Consider the following 9,423-nt stretch of genomic DNA (forward strand, 5'->3'; position numbering starts at 1 on the left):
TTAGCTTCAAAAATTCTCTCAAGCAGTGAGAAGCCCTTGCAAGCTTGAAATTGGCTGTTCTAGGCTCCTTCTGGGAAGGGTAATAAAGACTGCCCCATGTTGTAGCTCAGAAGCAAAGGCTTTGTCTTTTCAGAGTGATATCCTGGGGTTAAATTCTTGGCCTGAGGAATGAGTCCTTTTTGATTATATTTTGTAGGGAGAGGTCTTGATATGTTGCCCAGGCTGATGTCAAACTCCTGGGCTCAAGTAAGCCACCTGCCTAGGCCTCCCAAAGTATTAGCACTACAGGTGTGAACCACTGCATTCAGCCTTTTACATTTTCTAAATCACAGAAATGATGTTTATGAAAACAGGCTTGGAATGGTGATAAATTAAAAAAATAATAAAATAAAAATCAGCCAAGATGGCAAAGGAATATTCTAGCTGTGCTTTATTCACGTAATTAAGCCAGGAATAATAAGACAAAAACTTATTTTTGAAACAAATTCATTCTATTTTTATTTGTTTTTAATAATAAAAATAAGGACTAGAAAGGGCATATTATGTTGTAATAACTATAGTACATCTATTATTAGATTCTAGATTATTAGATTTTGTTTGTTTGTTTGTTTTGTTTTGAGATTCTGTCTGCAGTTTAGACTACCTATTTATTTCTGTGAACTAACCAGAGATCTTTGGATGCAGCTGATAATTGGTAAGAGAGGTATATTAAAAATCTGGACAAATATTCTAATTCTGGGCACCTAATGAATGAGCTAGCAACCCATATCTTAGTAGACATGGTTATCTCCACCAGTTACCTCAGTGTGTTGGCAGTTGAGGAATTTTTAAGTGCTATTACTACTCTCTTAAATTATTTTGACATTTCTTAAATCTAATAACTTGCTTGCCTTATCTTTCCTTCAGGTCATCATCTCCAGACAATTCTCAGTGAGATACATTGTTATTTCAATATTCAAAAATGATCCTTCTACAGGAGACCCTATACTAACTATCCGTGGTACCTGACAGAGGCAAATTTCTGCTCCTGTTTTCCCTGAACCTTGCTGGATACCGATTTCATTAACCTATAAAGATACTCTCTTCTAACAGCAGGCAGGAGGACAAAACCCACAGAACAGCCACCACCACCCCTCAGTCAGCAGAAAGCAATTACAGAACACAGTCAATTTTCCCCCAAAAATTAGTGCCTTGCACTCTTAAGAGAAAACATGTATGGTAGGTAGTCAGGGAGACTAAGTAGAGAATGAGAAGGAATAATGTCAGGTGACCATTAGATAATAGCTGGTTGTTACCTGTCTCTCTAATATAATAATTAGTCCCAGCCAACACCTTAAAAGGGCATATTCTATGGATAAAAAACAGCTGAAACTGGGGATTTGATTGTACATCCCCATATTGTCAATGACAAGAGACAAGCCTGCCTCTTTAATTCTGTATTGTATGCCATGTGACTTACATCAGTAGCTTACTGATAATATCATAGGGGTGGGGCAACTAGCCTCAAGCATGCACACTCAGAAGCAAAATTGTGGTGTTTAACTGATTTAAAAATTTTTAGAGATGTTTGGTTGGTAGGAAAAGAAAATTTTTAGTGAGAATTTACTCAACTTCAGCAAAGAAACTGAATGCTCACCACCCAAGTGCTTGCAGGCCACTCTGCATGCGGACAGTCCGCTCCATAGTAATAATCTGGAGAAAGAGGACTAAAAATAAAAGACCTTAGGAGTTTGCTAAAACATAAAACTTTAAGTCAAAGGTCAAACCATACACTTATTTTCTCAAGACACCCACTTGGCCCTTTCCGGAGTATATTATAATTTTTATTTCTACTCTAAAAATTTTAAAATAAACTTTGACTCCTGGTTGCTCTGGGGTCTTTTTCTGCCTTATGTCTCTCCAAATTATTTTTCTGAGAAATTCAAGAATTGAGGATGCTGCAGACTCATGTGCCAATAACAAAATCAGGAATAAGGGGAAAATAATTCAGAAAACATTCATTATTCTTGTGCTATTTGGAAACGCCTAGCTTAGGACACCCAGGGAAAGAAAGATGGCTGTTTTCATGGGATAATTTGGTCCGGGAAAAATGTAGTCTGAGTCCTGAAAACATGTGTATCACTTAAACCACATGAAGAAACTGATAATTTTTACAAGAAATGATAGGAAATATTCATCTTCCATTTCAGACAAGTCAGCAAAACAAGTTTACATAATGGTCTTCAGGTTGTGTCAGGAATTGGCCCTTGCTAGGGGACATTGATTGCCAGAAGGATATTAGTGTTTGTCTGCAGGAAGGCTGAAGACTGGGTTGAGGTGTCACTGGCAGTAAATAAATTCATCAAGATAGTCATTAATAAAGAAACGTGGATATATTAGAGAAGGTATGAAGTTATATTTCAAGAGTGCAAGGAGCATCGCCAAATAGAAGGCACTAATTTCAAAGAATTGGGGGCTGAATGGAATTTTATAGGGTCATTTCGGAGGGAGGTTTGTACAGAACAAGTCATGTTGTTCTTCTATGCATAAAGAGAGAAACAAAATTAACTCTCTCCTAAAACAATTGTTTTCCTCCATCTAGTTACTCATTGTTGCTTTCTTATCTTTTAAGACTTCCCACAAAATATATTTTCAATGCTATCTAAAATGTTATATACTCAACAAAATTACAGTGCAATATTTGTATTTCAATCAATTTTTACTACCTTACTTTATATTTTTAGAAACATTTGGTTAACAGAGTTTCCACAGTGTCAAAAATATGTAAGATGTCAAATGAAAGAATAATTATTTTATATGTTTTTATAAAAATCTCAGCTGCCATTGGTTACAATTGACAATGAAGCATGTATGTCTTATACAAAACATATAAATGCAGAAGGAGAGCATGACTTTGGTTTATGCTAGAGTAGATAAAAAAAAAAAAAGAGGGAATATTTTTGGGAAGTGTGGTTAGTAAGCATCAATATGTGGCCCCAGGAAGACTTCACTAAGGATTAGTACATTTTAGTAATTGAATAATAGAGAAAAACTTAATAGTTATGCAGATAGTAAATAGAAAATGGAATTTAATTTGTTATACAATTAAATTTTATATGGTCCTACTGAATAAACTATTAATTCATTCACTCCATACATTAAGAAAATCACATCCTTACTGTTATCTTACTTAACAATTCTACAAAAATTATGTCAAATTCCAAGTAATTATTATTACAATTTTAATAATTTTTACACCAATAATTACCTTTTGTTTGTTTGTATTACCCATGTCTCTTTTAAAGATATCCCACCTGGTTTTTGTAGGTAGATTGTCATCTGAGAAGCTCATGCCCTAAACACATGGCCTACAGATATGGGTTGTACTCCATTTGCAGCTTGAAAAACATTCCTTCAGCTGCCCAGTACAGTGGCATAAATCTTAGAAAGGTTACAATTCATGATTTTTTAAAGACCTTGAATAAAGCTATAAATAACATCTTAGCTTTGGTGTCATGTATGTTTATTTGTGTGGTTGGAAACATTTATTTATAAGTCTATGCCTTATCATTTTGGTTTATGTTCAGAACGTGAGAGAATTTGTTTTTGTATTGTCTCTTTAGTTTTCTCACCTAAGCTAGATATAAGCAGATTCAGTCAGAAACAAAGGGTTTACTACAGCATTTCAAATACATCTTTAAAAAGTGATTACTCTGGACCTCAAGTAAACAAATATGCTCTACCTCCAAAATTTTTTATTTGTATAAATTTCAGAATAAAAAAGTCCCAAAACAGAAATATGTGATATTTAACCTTATAAAAGATAATAAAACTATTTTCAGAGACTGATCATCTAAAGTATACTTAATAAAAACTTGTACTTAGGCTATGTAAGCATACATATATTTATTTGAGGTCTCTCCTTTTCCTATAGAAGATTTGGAGTAAGCTGAATTCCTCATTGTAAAAACCCATGCTAACTCTGTGTTCTTCTTATTTACTCTTTTGTTAACATTGTTTTTGCCAAGAATAATGTAAAATATAATTGGCATTTTGAAATAAGAAATCTTCTTAAACTGACAGCATTAGGACTAGTTACACTAACTACTACTTTCTGTCTTTTATTCCTTACCGCTTTTGACAGCGTGTGAAGGCCCATAGAGAAAATATCTAGTAGAACACAGACTGGTGATAGAGTTGTCTGGGAAGAGGTTGATCTTAGGTATAAGCTCCGTTTTTTTTTTTTTTTTAATTGAATGTCTCAATGCCTTTGGTTCTAGATGCATGTGTGTGTGTGTGTGTGTGTGTGTGTGTGTACACACACATATGTATATATATGTATATGTATATATGTTTATATATATATGTGTATCTATACATATATATATATATAAACATACATGTTTGTATAATATCTGTATACTACTAAATTAAATTCAAGATAAATAAGTGCTTGTAAATTAAATAAACCCAAACATTTTACAAGTTTATGTTATTTTAGTAAATCTTTTAATAATTATACTTAATTTCATATTGTTGGCTTGACAGAAAAAAATTTCTTCTTATTTACCAGCAAAATATTCTTGTATTAAACAAAGTTATTGTTTTTATTGTGATTACCTGCTTTCTGCGAGCTAAAACTAACTCTCCCTTTCCCAGACTAAAAGCTGTTCAGATTTTGTGTTAGCTTACTGAGCCAGACAGATTCCATCTTGGCTTCTTCACGTTAATTATTTTCTCCCCACTGAGCATGTAACTATAGTACGAAGCTGGGTAAGGCTAACATTGGGCACCCCGGAATGTCTTTTGTTGGTAAGAGGCTGAGTGAAGTGGTATCAGCAGAGCCTGGAAATGCAGGTGAACTGAGGTCCCAATCCCCTATTATCTGTAAGTTATATGTCTTTTATGACAGCTTTACTGCTCACAACTGGCACTGTTTATTTCTTAGGTATCTGTGTTTTTCTTTTAACTTTTTACTTTCTCAACTTTTCTGAAAACTATGTTTCAACTAGGTTTCTTCCTTCCTGTTAAAACTTGTTTATAAAAGATCACCTAACTTTTTCTTTGGGGCTGAGAGAATTTTGGATATTAGACACTCTCAGTTGCTGGCTTAATAAAGGACTCAGATTTCATTCTCAGAATGTGGTGCATTCCTTGACTTGCTCAGGTATAACATTGTAATACTTTCCTAGCATACAGTAATATAAAATTGGCCACTAAAAATTTAAATTGATATAAATGTCAGATATTTCTAATATGTCATGAGATTTTCCATACATAGTTAAGAATGGATAACGCTCACAGTCATGGTGGATGATGAAAGGCATATCTTACACAGTAGCACACAAGAAAATAATATCATGTGAAGGGAGACTCCCTTTTATAAAAAAATCAGATATCATGAGTCTTATTTACTATCATGGGAACAGTGTAGGAGCGACCTGCCCCTATGATTCCATTATTATTCACCTCTCATGATCATGGAGGAATTATAGGGGATACAATTTCAGATTTGGATGCGGATATAGACTATATCATTTTCACCAGGCCCTCTCAAATCTCTTGTCCTTAGATTTTAAAATTAGCAATGCTTTCCCAACTCTAACCAAAGTTTAACTTACTTTAGCATTAACTCAAGAGTTCAAATTTCAAAGTTTCATCTGAGACAAGGCAAATCCCTTTTACTATGAGGCTGTAAAATCTAAAAAAGCAAAAATACTTCCATTGCATCTACGAAGTTATTACTTTTTTTTTTTTTTAAAACAGGCTCACAGTAAAAGGGGCTTGCCTTGTCTCAGATGAAACTGTGAAAGGCCCTATCCAAGTCCAAAGTCCAGCAGAGCAGCCAAATCTTAACTATCAAATAGCCTCTTTGTATTTCATGTCTTTCATCCAGGTTATGCTAATGCAGGAGTTGGATTCCCATAGTCATAGTCAGTTTCAGCCCTGTGGATTTGCAGGGTATAACATCCCTATCATCTCATTTGTGGGATAGTATTTAGTGTCTGCTGATTTTCTGTGTGCACAGTGCAAGCTGTCAGTTGATTAACATTCTTCGTGCTTGAGGGGAGTGGCCATCTAGACAGCGCCCTATTTGGGACTCTGTGCGGTGGTGGAGAGTTAGCTCCACATTTTCCTTTTACATTGCCCTAGCACAAATTTTTCATAAGGGTTCTTACCCAGCAGAAAATTTCTCCCTGGGCATCCAGCTGTTTAGATACATTTTCTGAAACGTAGGTGGTTTCTACGCCTCAATTTCTGACTCCCATGCACCCACAGGCTCAATTTTGTTAAGCTTTTCGAAAAACCAGCTCCTGGGTTTATTGATTTTTTTGAAGGGCTTTTTGTGCCTCTATCTCCTTCAGTTTTGCTCTGATCTTACTTATTTTTTGCCTTCTGCTAGGTTTTGAGCTTTTTTGATCTTACTCCTCTAGCTCTTTCAATTTTGATGATAGGATGTCAATTTTAGATCTTTCCTTGCTTTTCATGTGGGCATTTATTGCTATATATTTTCCTCTAGACACTGCTTTAAATGTGTTCTAGAGATTCTGCTACATTGTGTATTTATTCTTGTCTGTTTTGAAGAACATCTTTATTTCTGCCTTCATTTCATTGTATATGCAGCCAGTTGTTCAGTTTCCATGAAGCTGTGTGGCTCTGATTTAGTTTCTGAATTCTGAGTTCTAACTTGATTGCACTGTGGTCTGAGAGACTGTTTGTTATGATTTCCGTTCTTTTGCCTTTACTGAGGGGTGATTTACTTCTATTATGTGGTCAGTTTTAGAGTAGATGTGACATGGCGCTGAGAACAATGTTCATACTGTGGATTTGGGTTGGAGAGTTCTGTAAATGTCTATTAGCTTTGCTTGGTCCAGGTCTGAGTTCAAGTTTTAGATATACATTTTTTGATTTTCTGTCTCATTAATCTGTCTAGTATTGACAATGGGGTGTTAAAGTCTCCCAGTATTATTGTGTGTGAGTCTAAGTCTCTTTTTAAGTCATTAAGAACTTGCCTTATGTATCTGGGTGCTCCTGTATTCGGTGCATATACGTTTAGGATCATTAACTCTTCTTGTTGCATTGATCCTTTTACCTTTATGTAATGTCCTTCTTTGTCTCTTTTGATCTTTGTTGCTTTAAAGTCTATTTTATCAAAGATGAGAATTGCAACTCCTGCTTTCTTTTTTGCTCTCTATTTAATTGGTAAATCTTCCTCCATCCCTTTATTTTGAGCCTCTGTTTATCCTTGCATGTCATCTGGGTTTCCTGGATACAGCACACTGATGGGTTTTGGCTTTTTATCCAATTTGCCAGCCTGTGCCTTTTGATTGGGACATTTAGTTCATTCAAATTAGGGTTAATATTGTTATGTGTAAATTTGATCCTGCCATTTTGATGCTAGCTGGCTGTTTTGCACATTGGTTGATGCAGTTTCTTCATTGTGTCGATGCTCTTAACCATTTGATATGTTTTTGGAGTGACTGATACTGGTTGTTTCTTTTTGTTTAGTGCTTCCTTCAGGAGCTCTTGTAAAGTCAGCTTGGTGGTAATGAAATCTGAGTTATTGCTTGTTTACAAAGGATTTTATTGTTCCTTCACCTATGAAGCTCAGTTTGGCTGGATATGAAATTCCATGTTGAAAGTTATTTTCTTTATGGATGTTGAATATTGGCCCCCACTCTTTTCCGGCTTGTAGGGTTTCTGCTGAGAAATCTGCTGTGAGTCTGATGGGCTTCCCTTTGTGGGTAACCCGATATTTCTCTCTGGTGGCCCTTAGCATTTTTTCCTTCATTTCAACCCTGGTGAATTTGACAATTATATGTCATGGGGTTTCTCTTCTTGAGGAGTATCTTTGTGGTGTTATTTGTACTTCCTGCACTTGAATATTTTCCTGCCTTGCTAGGTTGGGAAAGTTTCCCTGGATAATATCCTGAAGAGTATTTCCCAGCTTGGATTCATTCTCTCCGTCACATTCAGTTACACCTATCAAATGTAGATTATGTCTTTTCACATAGTCCCATATTTCTTGGAGACCTTGTTCATTCCTTTTTACCCTTTTTTCTCCAGTCTTGCCCTCTCATTTTATTTCATTGTGTTGATCTGCGACCTCTGATATCCTTTCTTCTGCTTTGTCAGTTTGGCTGTTGAAACTTGTGTATCCTTCACAAAGTTCTCATGTTGTGTTTTTCAGCTCCATCAATTCACTTATATTCCTCTCTAAGCTGTTTATTCTCATTAGCATTTCATCAAACCTTTTTTCAAGTTTCGTAGTTTCTTTGATTTGGGTTAGAACATGTTCTTTTAGCTCAGTGAAGTTTCATTTTACCCACCTGCTGAAGGCTGATTCTGTCAATTCATCACACTCATTCTCCATCCAGCCTTGTTCCTTTGCTAATGAGGAGTTTTGATCCCTTGTAGGAGGAGAGGCTTTCTGATTTTGTGTGTTTCCATTCTTATTGCTCTGATTTCTTTCCATCTTTGTGAATTTATCCACCTGTCATCTTTGTAGTTTTTGACTTTCATATTGGGTCTCTGAGTGGAAATCCAGTTAGTTGACGATGAAGTAATTTTTTCTCTTTCTTAGTTATCCTTCTAACATTCAGGATCCTCTGCTGTAGGGCTACTGAAGTCCACTCCAAGCCCTGCTTGCCTGGGGATCACCTGCAGTGGCTTCAGAACAGTAAGGGTTGCTGCCAGTTTCTTCTTCTGCTATCTTTGTCCCTGTAGGATACCCTTCAGTTGTCAGTCTGAACTCTCCATTATTAGGTGACACCATTACAGGTGTCAGGGAGCTGCTTGAGGAGACAGCCTGTCCTTTATAGCTCAAGTGCTGAACTGTGAGCTCTGTTGTTCATTAAGAGCTGCTGGGCAGGTACGTTCTGCTGCAGCAGAACACATAAACAACTTTTTAAAAATGTTTTCTTTCCAGATGCTCTGTCCTGCAAGTTAAGGCTTTATTTATAAATTTCTGTCATGCTGCTGCCTTTTGTCAGGGCTGCTCTGCCCAGTGAGGAGGCAGTCTAGTCACAGTCTGCCTACAGAGGCTTTGTTGAGCTGGTTTGGTTTCTACCTATCTGCTGTGTGAACTTCCTTGCAGTCCTGTTTATACAGGTATAGCTTGAACTGCCTCAGCAATGGTGGCCCACCTCTGTAGTAGCTGACTCTCTCTGTAATGGTGGGCTGCCTCAGCAATGGCGGACTACCTCCATAGTAGTGGACGGCCTCTGTAATTGAGGACACCCCTCCTAAACAGATCTGGACCATCCCAGTTTCAGCTGTGCTTGCTGTGAAACTCTCAATCCATAGAATTTCAGATGGGTGTTTTCTTTTGTTTGTTTGTTTGTTTTGTTTTGTTTTTGTGGGGGCTAGACCAGCTGAGCCTGAATACCTGGTTCCCTGCCTCAGACCCCTTGTTGTTGTTTTAGTTGAATGGGTGGCTCTGTC

This window comes from Cebus imitator, unplaced genomic scaffold (assembly GCF_001604975.1).
Source record: "Cebus imitator isolate Cc_AM_T3 unplaced genomic scaffold, Cebus_imitator-1.0 Scaffold772, whole genome shotgun sequence".
Classification (NCBI taxonomy): Eukaryota; Metazoa; Chordata; class Mammalia; order Primates; family Cebidae; genus Cebus; species Cebus imitator.